At 38.8% G+C, this 17,927-nt stretch overlaps 1 protein-coding gene across 1 annotated transcript in view; it reads left to right on the top strand.

Annotated features, from left to right (window-relative positions):
• LOC124605988 (transcriptional regulator ATRX homolog) overlaps positions 1-17,927 on the top strand; it is a 493,634-nt gene that overhangs the window by 323,707 nt on the left and 152,000 nt on the right. The window lies entirely within an intron of this gene.

Raw genomic sequence — 17,927 nt, 5'->3', positions numbered from 1 at the left:
TATGAGGAGGTGGGATATGAAAAATGTCATTATAGTAAGTTCTTTTAATCGTCACTTAATAAGGGAATGGTCAACAGAACATGGTGCAAAATAATCGTATTTTAACTTCAGACAGTCCTTCGGGAATTAAGGAGGAGAATAAAGTCAGCTCTATGGAGAATGAGATGAAGAAATTACTTTGACCTCGTTGATTGTTCATGTGGAGCAATCAGTTTCATTGACTCATAGAAAATATAATTTTGGGGCAATGGAGAGGGGGGGTGTTATGCTACTATTTGCAACTGTCTTTAGATAATGACTGTCGAAATTCTTTAATTTTGAACCAAGTAGCATAAATGAGTGACATATAAGACATATAACAAAAACTGTGACATTGGGGTACAGGAAAGGAAACATACAAAGAAAAGGGTGCATTATGTAGGCATAGAAGTAGTGTTAATAGCATGTAAGCTGTGCACAGATTCATCTTTTGTAAGGAAACAAAATGAAAAAGCAAGGAGGTTAAAAAAAAGCACACTTAAAAATTAAGTGGTGTGAGTTAATAATTTCTACGCACCACTCTTTACACATCACAAAAATAAAAAATCTTCTACGATGTAGGAGAAATTTTTCAGCTTGTTTCCAAATTTAATTTTGCTGTTCAAATGGTTCAAATGGCTCTGAGCACTATGGGACTCAACATCTGAGGTCATCAGTCTCCTAGAACTTAGAGCTACTTAAACATAACTAACCTAAGGACATCACACACATCCATGCCCGAGGCAGGATTTGAACCTGCGACCGCAGCAGTCACGCAGTTATGGACTGAAGTGCCTAGAACCGCACGGCCACCGCGGCCAGCTTTTGCTGTCAGAAAGTCATTTTGTGTATTAGGTAGGTGATCGCAAATTTTAGTGGCAGCATTGTGCACCACTTTTTGATCGGATTAGATTAGATGTACTTTTCTTTCCAATAGATCCATTGTGAGGAGATCCACCAGTACGTAGAATGTCAGAAAATATAAATACACAATACTTGGGTCAGCCCCCTGCCACGCTCCAGTGAGATGCCCCCCCCCCCCCCCCCCCAAAAAAAAAGTGTTGTTTAAGCAATCACAAACAAGTGCTCGGCCTATTCTGTAATTTGTATTTCTGTTGTGCAGTCAATGCATTGAGTACTACACATTACCTGTACTTCATTGTGTCTTAAGTATTATCTTTCACAACTTGTGTTAGTTCTTGCTATAGCAAACCTGTCAGCCAGTGAGGGTGACATTTTCTCCACGTGTTAGTGTCAGTGCTCAGTCACTTGAGAAACATCTCAATGGAAGAAATACTCCAACATCATTTTCCAGCAGCAAGCTTTCACGGAACAACAGAAAACTCACATCACTAGTCTCAATCAAGTGGCATCTGCGTGTTTGCAGCAGATTTCTCTCCCATTAGAGCATATGTTGAATGGGGAGAAGTTTGGTACTCATACGAGACATGGTTATGCCAAGACTTCCAGGTTGACATGGGCTATGCAAACTTGTGTAGGGCTTTCCTTCTTTCTTTCCAGGCTTTCACTGTGCATTTGTTTATTGTGGTGCAACTAACATCTCTGCAAACACTGGCCAGCTTATCATTTGACAAAATGTGCAAGCTTCTCTCAACCTGTTACTGTGACAGAATGCGTGCCATTGTGACGCATGTAGAATTTTATCATTGCCAGAAACGCTCAAACCATTCTTACGATCCCTCGGCTGCAGAATTACAGGGGTTGAGCCATTATAAATTTGTCACTAGTACCCATCACGAATCCTACGCTGAACACATGGTGTGTATTTTTGTTATTCGTCTGGTCTCAGATAGGGAAGTCTGCGAAACAACACTTCAGTTTGAGAATCCAACGTTTATGTATGTTCGTGGATGTGCTCGATATAGCACAGTCCTTTGAAGTGTAATGGACCGCAGTTGATCAGTTTGCTGCGTGGGGGAAGATATCGGAGGTTGCTCAGTCAGCCCCTGTTAGGTATGCTGCCAGTGTTCAGGATGACCATGAAACCATTGCAGCAGTACAACCTTGAACTCAACGTCATGTGGGACAGCGTCGGTTATGGCCACAGCAGCAACAAGCCACCTCACAACAGTGGCCACATGCCTCCCTTCTGTCTTGTCCATACTGCTTTGTCCAGCAAGAACATGCTGCATACAAGTGTTGAAAGAAAGGCCACTTTGCGTTGGAGTGTCACTCCTCTTCAGGTGTGGCAGACACAGTAGTACATAAACTGCATCTCTACGATGACTGTCTCCTTGAACAAATTATTTATTGATTTGTGTGTGTTTAATAACCCACTAAAAATGCAAGTGGACACAGGACTTTCAGTGACTTTTGTAAATGCACAAACATATATGGACTTGGCTCCCCTCCCCTCACACAGATTTCACAGAATTTGGTCAGCTACAGTAAATAGCAGATTCTGATACGAGGTCAGTTCACTGCTCCTGTCTCTTACAAATCTTTTGTTCACTCTCTCACCTTCCTTGTTGTGGGTCATTCCCATACTACAGACCTATTCAGGTTAGATTCGTTTAAAGCTTTTGGTTTCTCCATTGTCAATGAGGTAAATTTAGTGTCAGATCCCGTGAGTTTTTATTTCTGTTTTGCCCTGGGCTCAGCTGTGCTACCAATTTTTTTCAAGCCTACATTACCTCGATAGAGTCCAACCACGCTCGTTTTTTTCGGGTACAACAGGTGCCTGTCACTTTGCTTGACTGTTACGGCCGAATTAGACTGATGTTGCTCGATATCATTTGGCCTATTTCTTCCAGTGAATGGGCTTCACCACTGTTCATCATTAAGAAGTCAACAGGTAAGCTTCGCCTCTGTGGCAGCTTCAGTGTCACTGTTAAGATATGTACCCTTTGCCCCACCCTGATGAGTTGCTCACAAAATTATCAGGTGGCTACTACTTTTCCAAAATCTATTTGACAGAAATGTACCTTCAGCTCCCCATGGGTGAGGCCACTAGGTGTCTTCTCTTTGTTTTGTACAACTTTCAGTCTATACCAATAACAATGCTTGCCTTTTGATGTCACTGCATGCCCACAATTTTTCAGTGTTTTTCAGAACAGCTGACAGTCTCTGTGCTGGCTGTAACAATTACCTTGACGATATTGTTGTTTTGGGTTCTTACACTGAAGACCGCCTGGGCAATCTCTGAGCATTGTTTTCTGTTTTGCAGTCTGTGGGTCTCAAGTACAGTCTTGCCAAGTCTCAATTTTTTCAACCGTCAATTGGGTACCTAGGTTTGAAGTTTCTTGCACAGGGATCATACTGTTGTTTCTCCATGTTGACACAATTGCGGCTTTACCACGAGCGACCTCCCTCAGGAACTCCAGGTGTTTCTAGGTAAAGTTGCATACTACCATAAGTAGTGCATACTACCATAAGTTTTTACCTAATGCACTCACTGTTGCACTGCCCCTGCATGCACTTATGCATAAAAATGTGTGTCTCTTTGTCTTTATGGTCCCCAACTTGTGACTGAGCATTTGTTTTGGCTAAATCTAAGCTTCATTCTGCCCTGTGTCTGGCCACCTTTCAGCTAGGTGAGCATCTTGTGTTGGCTGTAGATGCCTCCCTGCACAGCATTGGTGCACAAATATGTGAATGGGTCTGAAAGACCCATTGCTTACGCTTCTAAGACTTAAACTCTCCCTCAGCAGCAGTATTTGCAAATTGAAAAGGAGGCGTTAGAGACTGTGTTCACCTTCAAGAAATTTCATGTCTTCTTGTATGGTTCTAAGTTCCATTTAAACACGAATCACAGGCCATTGGTTGCTCTTTTCAACCCTTTGGCTTCCATGCTGGGGAAGGTAGAACATCGTTTGCAGTAGTGGGCTCCCTTCCTCTTCCTTTATAGTTATCAGATTCATTACCATCCGACGGTGCAACACACCAACCCCGGTGCCTTATCTTGCCTTTCAAACGGTCCGGACCTGGCATTTGATCAGGATGAATTGTTTGTTTCTATTAGGTATTCAGAACCAGAACATGGTCAATAGTTTTCCCATCACTAATGCCACGATAGCAACAGCCATCGCCATGGATCCTGTACTTAATCAGGTCTCCTCTTTCACGCGGCATAGTTGGCTGGAAGAACCCCCGGCCTGTGCCTTGGATCTGTTGCATAATTGCTTCTCCCTCCAGCACCGCCATGCTGTGTTTGATGGAGTTATTTTGTTAGCTACTGAGGATACTACACCATAGGGTTGTGATTTCTGCTTATTTATACTGTAATGTACTGAAGCTTCTGCATGTCGGTCATTGGGGGACCACTCGCACCAGAGCTTTGACCCACCAGCATGTGTATTGGCAGGGCATAGATGGGGACATTACACAGCTTATCACTGCTTCCACTCAATGTGTTCGGCAACAGGTGGCTTCATGGGCGTCTTTTTGCCCTTGGCTGATGCCACAGCACCTGTGGGGATGTCTTCATTTTGATTTTGCTGGACCCTTCCTAAATCAGTATTGGCTCATTGTAGTGGACACCTATTCCAATTTTCCCCATGTGACACGTTGTCCGTCCACATCTGCGGTGGCCACTGTTTTGGCCCTGTCTAAGATTTTTGCAACTTAGGGACTTCCGTATACAGTGGTTACCGATAACAGTCCCCAGTTTGTTTCTTGACAATTTACACCTTTTTGTCAGGCTAGTGGTGTGTGCCATCTCACAGGCGCCCTGTTTCATCCTCACTCTAACGGTGAGGCCAAATGCATGGTTCGGATGTTTAAAACTCAGATGTGAAAGTATGTATCTGGCAGGTCCACTGAAGCTGCTTTCAATCGTTTTTTGAACTTGTACCATTTCACGCTGGTGGGCAACGAACCCAGTGGAGCTGCTACATGGACACCAACCATGGACCCTCCTTCACCTGCTGCATCCTATGCCGTGTCCACCAGCATCGCCAGCTCCATGATAGTTCCTGCCGGGTGCACCTTTCTGGGTCATGTTTTCGACCACTGGCCGAACTTGGTTCCTGCTGTCACCAGGCATCACCAGAGCCTGTGCCTGTTCAGAATCCGCACTCCTGACAGGCAAATATCTGTCACTTTGACCAGCTGCGGCCACACACTGTGGGGTCTGTTCCTGAGGGTCCACCGCCTCCCCTGCCATCGCCAATGCCTGTTCCACTGTCACAGATGGTCCAGTTCACACGACGGGGGGGTTGTTGCCTGGCAGATCACTGTCTGGGGTTCCTACCTCCATCCCCACTCCTTGACTGCTGTCACCAGTGCAGCCCACACTGCACTTGATGCCACAACTGTCACCTCCTCCGCTGCTGGTTCCTCTGCGGCCATTGTCTCTGGTGCCCCGGCTGATGCCTCCAGTGCCAAATGCTGACCTCAACAAGGACATCGCTATGGAGATGCCACCCCCGGCTTATGGCGTCTCATGAGAGAAGCACGCCAACCTGCCCATCATCAGTTCTGGCCCTGCTTCCCCGTGACTGCACACCATATGCTGCAGCAGCCACAATTGTCAGACAATGAAATGGATGTCAGTGCCATCATTGTTTTTCGTTACTTATAATTTCAGTGCCTTGTGCAATCAGTGCTTTATCTTCCTAGTGCTTTTATTCTGTACCATACATTTTTTTTCTGCACCATGCATTTTTTTTTTCTGTCCCATGTATTTTTCCGTGCCTAGTGTTTTTCTGTGTGTATGTGGTTTTCCCACTCCCTAGAATGGAGGAGTCATTTCAGAGATTGCATGTCTGTACGGTTCACAGGCCCTTATAGAGGCCACCTGGGTCAGCACACTGCAGCAAGCTTCCAAAGAAACGAAATTATTTAAGTTATTGCAAATGAGTGCTAGATCTATTTCATAACCGGTATTACTGTTGTCCAGTCAATGTGTCGAGTTCTATGTGCAACCTGTACCTCATTTTATCTTACGTGTGCTGTACAAAGCGCTACGATGGTTGCCCAGAAAGTAATGCACCACTTTCTCCTGAATGAGTGCGCCAAGTTTCCGTCAGTTCTGACAGAATCTCAGCTGCAGGACAGGTTCGAAATGGCATCCATAGGTGATGTACATTACAAGCAATGTGCTGTCATTGAATTCCTCGCTGCAGAGAAACTGTGGGGAATATTCACAGATGCTTGTGGAAAGTCTATGGAACATCTGCTGTTGACAGAAGTACAGTTAGTCACTGGGCAAGGAGGGTGAGGTCATCAGAAGCTGGTTCGGCGGAGTTCCACAATTCGTAGCACTTGGGGAGACCATCCATGGTTGTCATACCTGACATGTTGCAGCAAACTGATGTTGTGATTTGCGAGGACAGATGCATTACAACTCGGCAGTTGGCGCTGCGTCTGTCAATCGGCAAAGGAAGTGCACACAGTGAAGCACTGGTTCCGCCACCAGAACAAGGATTGGTACCGACACGCCCTTGTTTCGTGCTGAAGGAAGGCCATAGAATAGGATGAAGATTACATGGAAACATAGGGTGTGTAGATAAATCACCTTTCTTTCATGTGTATAATTCTCATTATGTTCAATAAAGAAGTGTTGAAGAAAAAAAACTATTGAGCATAATTTCTGGGCAACCCTTATATGTACCATAAATCGTATTTGTTCTTGCTACAGAAATCACATTATTGCCCTGAAATACAGCTCAGTTGGTTCTGCTAAGAAATTCAACAATGAAGCAATGGGAGTTGGCCTCCAATAAATCTTTTAGTCTCCTTTTAAACTGAATTTTATTACTAGTTAAACTTTTTATGGTTTCTGGCAAGTTATTGACATGTGTTATCTTGAATAATGGACACCTCTCTGGACTAAAATAAATAACTTTAAATCCTTGTGAAGATTATTGTTATATTTAGTACTGATCTGAGCTGTTAGTTTCAGAAAGATATATAATTTTAATGCCAAATTCTATTAAGGAGTAAATATATTGGGTAGCAATAGCTAGTATAACAGCCCTCTGCAGGATGTTGTCTGACAATTTTCGGATTGCAAATATTGATTTGCATAGGCACTCCAGCAATTCCGTAGTATGCTTTTCCGAGCTGAATTTATCATCAACTTCTTCCATCTATTTGTCATCATATTTTAGGAATATACTGACGGGAAACTTCTTACAAGTTCTTAACTTCATATAGTTGTATAGATGAAGAAAATCTACTCACCAAGTGGTGGCAGGAGAACACACCCATAAAAGGTATCACAGTATGCTAGCTTTCAGAGCCAGTGGCTTCTGCTTCTGGCAGAAAGGTTGAAAGGGAAGGGAGATGAGTGAAGGAAAAGCGATACAGTTCAAAAAAGTCGCAAAACCCCCAGGTCAGACGAGACTTTTTGGATGTGATGAGAAGGAAAGATTTATTGTTAGATACTGTACTGGATGAGATTTGAAAACCTGAGAGCTTAGCGTAAAATCTCCCCTGACCTCAGGGGTTTTGGGTGACTTTTTTCAACTCTACCCCTTTTGCTAAACCTCACCCATCCTCCTGCACCCCTTTTCGTTCCCCTTCAGCTGTTCTGCCAGAAAAGGAGGCACTGACTCCGAAAGCTAATACTGTAATACCTTTACTTGCATATTCTCCTCTGCTTGGTGAGTAGATTTTTTTTATCTATCGAATTGCATTATATTGTAAAAATTGATTATTTTCATTGATATAACTTCATATAGTGTTTTTCCCCAAAAATTGTTAACAGAGAATTGGGTAGGAACCAATTATTAATCTCCATTAAAATTTCATTAACTGATCTTTCTATTACTATACTTGATTTGCTACTTGATGCACTGTTTGTATCAGCTGCAAATAAAACAAACTTAGCGTCTGGTAATGTTGGAGATGAACCGTCATTGATATACACTAGAAAAAAATAAGAGCACTAAGATGGAACCTAGTGGGACACCACATGTTAGTAGTTTGCAGTTAGATGATGCATGATAGCTTAACACATCTCTTTTCTGTTGACACCCTTTGTTTCCTGTCAGAGATATAGAATTTGAACCATTTGGGAGCTTTTCACAGTACACCATGATATTTTAACATACTTGAACGGATATCATGATTTACACACTCATATACCTTTGACAGATCACAGAATATGCCAGCAGTCTGTAATTTAATATCTTTTGAATTAACTATGTTCTCATTGTATGTGCAAATAGCTTCCTCAGTTTCAGAACCATTGAGACATCCTAACAGTGACTTTGACAATATACTGTATTATTTCTTCTCAGCTGGTTAAGAAGCCAGTTGGATATTACCTTTTCCAAAATTTTCCAGAATGTTAGAAACAGTGAAATCGGATGAAAATTTGATGGTATTTCTTTCTCTCCTTTCTTAAACAAAATACATGAATAGCTTTATATTTTACGAAAATCAAAAGCACACTCTTTAATTAACTTCATTGATATTTTGTTATAACCATAGAATTTTGATTTTAAACTTCTGGTAGTGGACATTGCTTATACTGGTGTAGTAAGGATCATATAAATCTTGCTGAAGTTCTTTGCAACAACTGGTCTAAGATATTCCATGGCAGCATCTAATGAACTTGACAACTCCATCTTTTCTGTAACAGTTATGAAACAAAATGCTGTCAGAAAGTTTTGCAACACTGCATATATCTGTTTAGATTGTTTCATTTATTCTTAATGCTATCTGCTCCTCTTCAGACGTGATTCTCCCAGTCTTCTCCTTGTGATTGTTTTCTCGTAATGCATTTGCTTTGATGTCTGTATTAATAACTTAATTACTGTGCAGTATGCCTTGTTTGAGCTATAGCATCAACACCAGAGATGTTGAGCTGTTTCTGATTACAGATACAGTATCCTTTTTGTTTTGCAAGAGATCTTTACTCCTTGAGTAATCTATGGTTTCTTTGATCTAATCTGGGTTTTACTAAAAACAACATTAATATAGGGTAATGAATGTCAATTTTTTCTTCTGGTATTGTAATTGTGTGAATCACTGTTTCTTTTGAACTACTGCAGATTATTTACAATGAACTTTATGGGGGAATAAATATGGTAGAAGCAGTAATCAAAGTGCCCATGTCCGTAAAGGGATGTTTACCAGATGAACACACATTATTCTTGCATCTTTCTTAAAGATGAGTTACACCAGAACAGTGTTTCATATGCCATTATCAAATGAAAATACATCAACTTACTAGTTTGTCTCTCCCCAAGATTTGCAGTGATTCAAAGTGTAAATGTGGCTTGACTATGTTGTTTCAGGAGTTTAAAAATGTGTTTTTCTCAGTTTAAATCCTTATGAATGTGGACACCTAAATTGTTGAAGTTTGCACCCTAGTTATTAATCCCTCACTAACTGTTACAGTTCTCATTGGCTTAGTACCCCTACATGTGCAAAACTGAACATATTGTGCCTTTTTGAAATTGAGAGTGATACCATTTATAGAAAACCACTCAATAATACGTCCAAGAAAATCGTTTACCATTTCATCTGTTGTTATGCCTATGTTTGAATTGATTAAAATAGTAGTGTCATCTACAAAAGGGAACCAGTTCTCCTTGTTGTATATTAGACAGAAGGTCATTTTCACATATGAGAAACAATAGTTGACCTGCAGTTGAGCTTTGCAGAACCGCATTAAAATTGGTTGGATATACCACGACTTCCATAAAACCTCACTTTATCTAGCAGAATACTGTATGATTCCCAGAGTCAGGTACCTTAGATAGGTCACAGAAAATACCGACAGTTGCTATTTTGCTATTTAATGCTTGTAAAATTGGATGTGTGAATGCTAAATGGCATATTTAGTTGGGCAACTCTTCTGCAATCCAAACTGTGATTGATAGGGGTTATCAGGAGAAACAAAAGTGGCATTCTATGGATCAGAGCGTGCAATGTCAGAGCCCTTAATCGGGCAGGTAGGTTAGAAAATTAAAAAAGGGAAATGGATAGGTTAAAGTTAGAAATAGAGGGAATTAGTGAAGTTCGGCGGCAAGAGGAATAGGACTCCTGGTCAGATGAATATAGGGTTATCAATCCAAAAATCAAATAAGAAGTAGGTTTAATAATAAATAACAAAATAGGAATGTTTGTAAGCTACTATGAACGGCATAGTGAATGAATTATTATAGCCAAGATAGACACGAATCTCACACCCACCACAGTAGTAAAAGTTTATATGCCAGCTAGTTCCACAGATGAGGAGGGGCTTGAGAAAATGTTTGATGAGATAAAATAAATTATTCAGATAGTTAATTGATCCAAAAATTTAATAATTATGGGGGATTGGAATTCAATAGTGGGAAAAGAAAGAGAAGGAAAAGTAGTAGGTGAATATGGACTGGGGGGAAGGAATGAAAGAGGAAGCTGCCTAGTAGTTTTTGCACAGAGCAGAATTTAATCATAGCTAACACTTGATTTAAGAATCATAAAAGAAGGTTGTATACATGGAAGAAGCCTGGAGATACTGACTGGTTTCAGATAGATTATATAATGGTAAGACAGAGATTTCAGAACCAAGTATTAAATCGTAAGACATTTCCACTGGCTGATGTTTACTCTGACCACTGCATATTAAAACTGAAGAAAATGCAAAAAGGCAGGAATTTAAGGAGATGGGACCTGGATAAACTGAAAGAACCAGAGGTTGTAGAGAGTTTCAGAGGGAGCATTTTGGAATGACTAACAAGAACAGGGGAAAGGAATACAGTAGAAGAAGAATGGGTAGCTTTAAGAGATGAAATAGTGAAAGTAGCAGAGGGCTAAGTAGGTAAAAAAGATGAGGGCCAGTAGAAATCTTTGGGTAACAGAAGAGATATTGAATTTAATCTGTGAGAGGAGATAATATAAAAATGTAATAGATGAGACAGGTGAAAGAGAATAAAAAATTTTTAAAAAATGAGATCGACATGAAGTGCAAAACAGCTAAGCAGGAATGGTGAGAGCACAGGATGCAGAAGCCTACATCACTAGTGGTAAGATGATGCATATAGGATAATTAAAGAGACCTTTGGAGAAACGAGAACCACTAACTAGTATGAATATCAAGAAATCAGATGGAAAACCAGTCGTAAGCAAAGAATGGAAAGCAGAGAGATGGTTAGATTAGATTAGATTAGATTAGATTAATACTAGATTATTAGAAGATTAATACTAGTTCCATGGATCATGAATACGATATTTCGTAATGATGTGGAACGAGTCGAATTTTCCAATACATGACATAATTAGGTTAATTTAACAACATACTTAAGTTAATATAACAACTTTATTTTTTTGTGTTTTTTTGTTTTTATTTATTTTTTATTTTTTTTATTTTTTTAAATTTTATATATATATATATATATATATATATATATATATATATATATATATTTTTTTTTTTTTTTTCTTCTTAATTTATATCTAAAAATTCCTCTATGGAGTGGAAGGAGTTGTCATTCAGAAATTCTTTTAATTTCTTCTTAAATACTTGTTGGTTATCTGTCAGACTTTTGATACTATTTGGTAAGTGACCAAAGACTTTAGTGCCAGTATAATTCACCCCTTTCTGTGCCAAAGTTAGATTTAATCTTGAATAGTGAAGATCGTCCTTTCTCCTAGTATTGTAGTTATGCACACTGCTATTACTTTTGAATTGGGTTTGGTTGTTAATAACAAATTTCATAAGAGAGTATATATACTGAGAAGCTACTGTGAATATCCCTAGATCCTTAAATAAATGTCTGCAGGATGATCTTGGGTGGACTCCAGCTATTATTCTGATTACACGCTTTTGTGCAATAAATACTTTATTCCTCAGTGATGAATTACCCCAAAATATGATGCCATATGAAAGCAATGAGTGAAAATAGGCGTAGTAAGCTAATTTACTAAGATGTTTATCACCAAAATTTGCAATGACCCTTATTGCATAAGTAGCTGAACTCAAACGTTTCAGCAGATCATCAATGTGTTTCTTCCAATTTAATCTCTCATCAATGGACATACCTAAAAATTTGGAATATTCTACCTTAGCTATATGCTTCTGATTAAGGTATATATTTATTAATGGCGTCATACCATTCACTGTACGGAACTGTATGTACTGTGTCTTATCAAAATTCAGTGAGAGTCCGTTTACAAGGAACCACTTAGTAATTTTCTGAAAGACAGTATTGACAATTTCCTCAGTTAATTCTTGTTTCTCAGGTGTGATTGCTATACTTGCATCATCAGCGAAGAGAACTAACTTTGCCTCTTCATGAATATAGAATGGCAAGTCATTAATATATAATAAGAACAACAAAGGACCCAAGACTGACCCTTGTGGAACCCCATTCTTGATAGTTCCCCAGTTTGAGGAATGTGCTGATCTTTGCATGTTACGAGAACTACTTATTTCAACTTTCTGCACTCTTCCAGTTAGGTACGAATTAAACCATTTGTGCACTGTCCTACTCATGCCACAATACTTGAGCTTGTCTAGCAGAATTTCATGATTTACACAATCAAAAGCCTTTGAGAGATCACAAAAAATCCCAATGGGTGGTGTTCAGTTATTCAGATCATTCAAAATTTGACTGGTGAAAGCATATATGGCATTTTCTGTTGAAAAACCTTTCTGGAAACCAAACTGACATTTTATCATGGAAGAAGTATATAGAGGGCCTGTACAAGGGAGATGTACTTGGGGCAATATTATGGAAAGAGAAGAGGACATAGATGAAGATGAGAAGGGAGATATGATACTGCATGAAGAATTTGACAAAGAACTGAGACTTAAGTTGAGGCAAGGTCCCAGCAGTAGACTAACATTCCGTTAGAGCTACTGATAGCCTTGGAAGAGTGAGCCATGACAGAACTCTTCCATTTGGTGAACAAGATGTAAGAGACAGGCGAAATACCCTTGGACTTCAAGAAGAATATATTAATCCCAAGTCCAAAGAAATCAGGTACTGACAGGTTTGAAAATTACCGAACTATCAGTTTAATAAGTCACGGCAGCAAATCCTTTACAGAAGAATGGAAAAACTGGTAGTAGCTGACCTTGGGGAAGATCAGTTTGGATTCCAGAGTAATGTAGGAATACACGAGGCAATACTCTCCCTACAACTTCTCATAGAAGATAGATTAAGGAAAGACAAACCTTCGTTAATAGCATTTGTAGACTTAGATAAAGTTTTTGACAATGTTGACTGGAATACTTTCTTTCAAATTGTAAATTTGGCAGGGGAAAGCACACAAAGAAAAGGCTATTTACAATTTCTACAGAAACCAGATGAGAATGATAAGAGTCAAGGGGCACGAATGGGAGGAAATGGTTGAGAAGGGAACGAGACAGGTTTGTAACCTATCCCAGTGTTATTCAATCTATACATTGAACAAACAGTAAAGGGAAAAAAAAGAAGAATTTGGAGTAGGGATTAAAGACCAGGGAGAAGAAATAAAAACTTTTCCGGTGACATTGTAATTCTGTCAGTGACAGCAAAGGACCCGGAAGAGCAGTTGAACACAATGGACAGAGTCTTCAAAGGACGATATGAGATTAACACCAACAAAAGCAAAGTGAGAATAATGAAATGTAGTAGAATTAAATCAGGCGATCCTGAGGGAATTAAATTAAGAAATCAGACTGGTAAAGTAGTAGATGAGTTTTGCTATTTGGGAAGCAAAATAACTGATGATTGTCGAAGTAGGGAGGATATAAAATATAGATTGCTAATGGCGAAAAGCGTTTCTGAAGAAGAGAAATTTGTTAACATTGGGTATAGATTTAAGTGACAGGAAGTCCTTCCTGAAAGTATTTGTATGGAGTGTAGCTCTGTATGGAAGTGAAACATGGACAATAAACAGTTTAGACAGGAAGAGAATAGAAGCTTTCGAAATGTGGTGATGCAGAAGAATGCTGAAGATAAGATATGTAGATCACGGACTAGTGAGGAGGTACTGAATAGAATTGGGGAAAAGAGAAATTTGTGGCACTCCTTGACTAAAAGAAGGGATCGGTTCGTAGGACTGATACTGAGGCATCAAGGGATCATCAATTTAATACTGGAGGGAAGTGTGGAGGGTAAAAATCGTAGAGGGAGACCAAAAGGTGAATACAGTTAGCAGATCAGAGAGATAGGTTGTAGTAGTTACTTTGAGATGCAGAGGGTAGAGTAGCATGGAGAGCTGCATCAAACCAGTCTGAGGACTGAAGACCACAACAACAATAACAACAACAACAACAACATTATTGTTGTTCAGGTAGGATACTATTCTGAGTCATGATCTTCTCAAAAATTTTGGTGAATGATGTCAGTAGTGAAACAGGTCAGGAGTTACTGACATCTCTCATATCACCTTTCTTCTAGAGGAGCTTGACAACGGCATATTTCAGTCTCTCTGGAAAAATGCTGAGAGCTAGTGATGCATTACATGTTTCAGAAGAGACAGCACTCATTAAACAGGAACAGGTTTTTAGCACTGTGTTGAATGCCATCAAATACAGATGCACTTTCATTTTTTAGAGAATATATAATTTTCTCAATTTTAGAAGAAGAGTGTGAGACATCCATATGATTGATTTTTCTCTTCAACTGTTTGTCCCAATATTTTCTACTGCATGTAAGAATGGATTATTAAACATATCTGCCACCTGTGAGTGGTCATTTATAGCCCTTCCGTGTAATTCAATAGTGATGTTATCTTGTTCTGTTGTGTTTTACCCTGTCTCTCATTTCACTACAAAATTCAGTAATTTTCGGTAGTTTTTGTGGTGTGCAAAACTGCTGCAGGATCCATAGTTGTTCTTGCCAACAGACATATTTCTCTTCGCCTTTCACAAGATATCTTAATCCCTGTATTAATCCATGGTTTTTTACATGGCTGTTTAATGTCCTTTCTGATTGGCTCACACAGAAGCTATTTTCAGATATGACATTTATTTATCACTTAATAGATTAAATTTTATGTAAGCATTTGGTTCGCTATAAATTTCATCCCATCTCATGTATTGTAAACTATTCTAAAAACAAATAATTTTAAGTCCAGAATGGAATAACAATAATATTATGAAAAGGATAGATTTCTACACTCTGCATAGAGAAGGTGTTAAATTGCAGACAGGTAAAAAAAAAGGGGGGGGGGGGGGGGGTAAACAGTTAAGTTTTCTGACAAAAAAGTCTTTCTTTGGAAGTAGGAAACTGCAGAAGTTCACACAACAGAACTCGCATGCACATGCTCTGTCTCGGGCCACAATGGCCAGACATTATGACCCTCTTAGGGAAAATGGGCATTACTATTCAGAGTGGCATCAGGTTTTTTGGTTTCTTATTTTGCATTTTTGTTTTTCTTGTCTTGTAAATAATTACAATATTTGCATTCAAATACGCTTTTCCAAAAGAGAATACATTGGCTTTGCAGTATTCACATTAGAATATCTTTTTGGAAGAGAAGTCAATGCCTTTACTGTCTTGATATTACAATATTTTCGTTTGAACTTAAATAATGTTAGAGAGACAGGGCAGATGTGGTCAAAATATACTGGTACATATATGTATTTTGATCTGCAGTCAGATGCGCTGTGTTGAAGGCATCAGAAGATGTTCAGCAAATGGTGCTGAAAAAAATGCCAGTATTTACTAGTTGATACATGCTTCAGATGCTCAGCTTCGCTCCAGCCCATTACACCATTTGTATAGTCTCAAAAAGTAATGTTTCTTGAAAATTAAATTTCACAATATAGCGGTACCTGTTAGAAAATGAGTATTACTTAATATTTTCTGCATTGTATTTCTAATTAAGACATTTTATTATTCGTTTTAAGTCTCAGTTCATCATTAGGCAACTGTTCAGATTATATATTACATTAATGTACTGAGCATGACTAATATTTCATGATGACTATAATGTGGTATTTTATGGGATATTGCTGCTGCTTCAGTCGTTGTAATCACAACAGCAGTTCTGCCAGTACCTCATCTCCTACCTTCTAAACTTCACAGAAGCTCTTCTGCGAACCTTGCAGAACAAGCACTCCTGCAAGAAAGGATATTGTTGAGAAATGGCTTAGCCACAGCCTGAGGGATGTTTCCAGGAGATTTTCACTCTTCAGCGGAGTATGCGCTGATACGAAACTTCCTGACAGATTAAAACTGTGTGCCAGATTGATACTTGAAATCGGGGACCTTTGCCTTTAGCAGGCAAGTGCTCTACCAACTGAGCTACCAGCACAACTTCAATTCTGCCAGTTCCTCATCTGCCACCTTCCAAAATTCACAGAATCTCTTCTGCAAATCTTGCAGAACTAGCACTCCTGGAAGAAATGATATTGCAGAGACATGGCTTAGCCGCAATCTGGGGGATGTTTCCAGAATGAGATTTTCACTCAGCAGTAGAGTGTGTGCTGATATGAAACTTTCTGGCAGATTAAAACTGTGTGCTGGACCAAGACGCGAACTCAGGACCTTTGCCTTTCGTGGGCAAGTGCTTTACTGACGGAGTTATCCAAGCACGACTCTCACAGTTTTAATGTGCCAGGAAGTTTTGCTATGATTTATGTTTATCCCTCTATCAGATAATGAATTATTTCACAATACGTAAATGAATTATTTCACAATACGTATTTTGATGCTGTTACATTATCAGCAGCGGGTTTCTTCTCAATTTACTTAATACAAAAAATAATATTGTGTAAACAAATTAATGCAAGTGGTATAATACTCATCAGTCGCACTTTCATTTTGTACAAAACACATGTTAGCTGTACATTTGGTTGCTAGTATTGCTTTCTGCATTGTATAGTGCTGGCAGTATTTAAATACAGTGTTCTATCTGCAAATAATGATGTTTTTATCTTATACATACTTTCTGTGAAGCAAAAATTGGCCTCATTTTGTATTTACCAATATTTAAGCTATTATTTGCACTATGCAGATTATGGTTATTTTATTGCTGCTTATGCTGAACTGCTGTTACAACTTTATTAACTTTCTTTGAGAAATCTGGTTTTTGGAATTGTTTTTGGAAGTATGACCTTGTGAATGAAACAATGTTTCACTTTATCTGAAATTTGTAATATTTGCAAACGTAGAACAACAATTTTATTTTTTGCTCCAACTTTCATTTGTTCACATTATGGCAACTCTAAACTGTTCTGTATACAGTATTTTACTCAAGACAGAAATCCCCAAACATATTTACAATTTAAGCAAACACAAGTGTAGTAGTAATATTGTCACAAGTATAGTTAGATTTTTGAGTAGAGAAGGGGGGAAAAAAGAAAGAAAACCCCTGAAGATAAATGGTAGAATTTTATTTGTTTCACTGATGGACAAACTTCCATGTCCCATACACCAGTTTGAATAAAAGTTAACGCATGTGCGTTGTAGTCTAATAGTTGGCACACACATTTTCCGAGTCAATTTTGTTTTCAACCTTTGATGCCTAAGCTCCACCCATATGGTATCCATCATAGCACTTTACATGCTCACAAAATGACTGAAACATAGATATATGCTGAGGTTCCCAGGTCGAGGCACTTTTGCATCTGTCATATAAACCTATAGATGACCGTTTTATTATTTTTTAATTTTTTTACTTGGAAGAAATACTCTGTGATATTATTTTGAATCATTTGAATGTGGCTTACATTAGAGAGATCTTAAGATAAATGTTCTGCTATTAGAGATATGCATTTTAAATATCCGATATGTTGTGATCTTGTGCTGTAATTGTCAGAACACAGTCATTACTGTTGCTGATGTCTCATAAATATTGCACGCTTGGGGATGACAAAGATGAGGGGGTGTTGGCTTAGCTAGTTCTCGCTGATATACAGAGTGTTTCAAAATACTTCTACAAACTTCGGGGGCACAGTCCTTTCACCAAAACAAGAAAAAAATTAATATACACATATATCTGAAAACCCTTCATTTTTGAGTTATTAATGAAAGTTTACAATTTAGGTGATTGAAGCTCAACAGTTCTTAAAC

This window comes from Schistocerca americana, chromosome 3 (assembly GCF_021461395.2).
Source record: "Schistocerca americana isolate TAMUIC-IGC-003095 chromosome 3, iqSchAmer2.1, whole genome shotgun sequence".
NCBI lineage: Eukaryota > Metazoa > Arthropoda > Insecta > Orthoptera > Acrididae > Schistocerca > Schistocerca americana.
The sequence above is the reverse complement of the archived record's forward strand: the minus strand, read 5'-3'. Positions and strand labels throughout refer to the sequence as shown.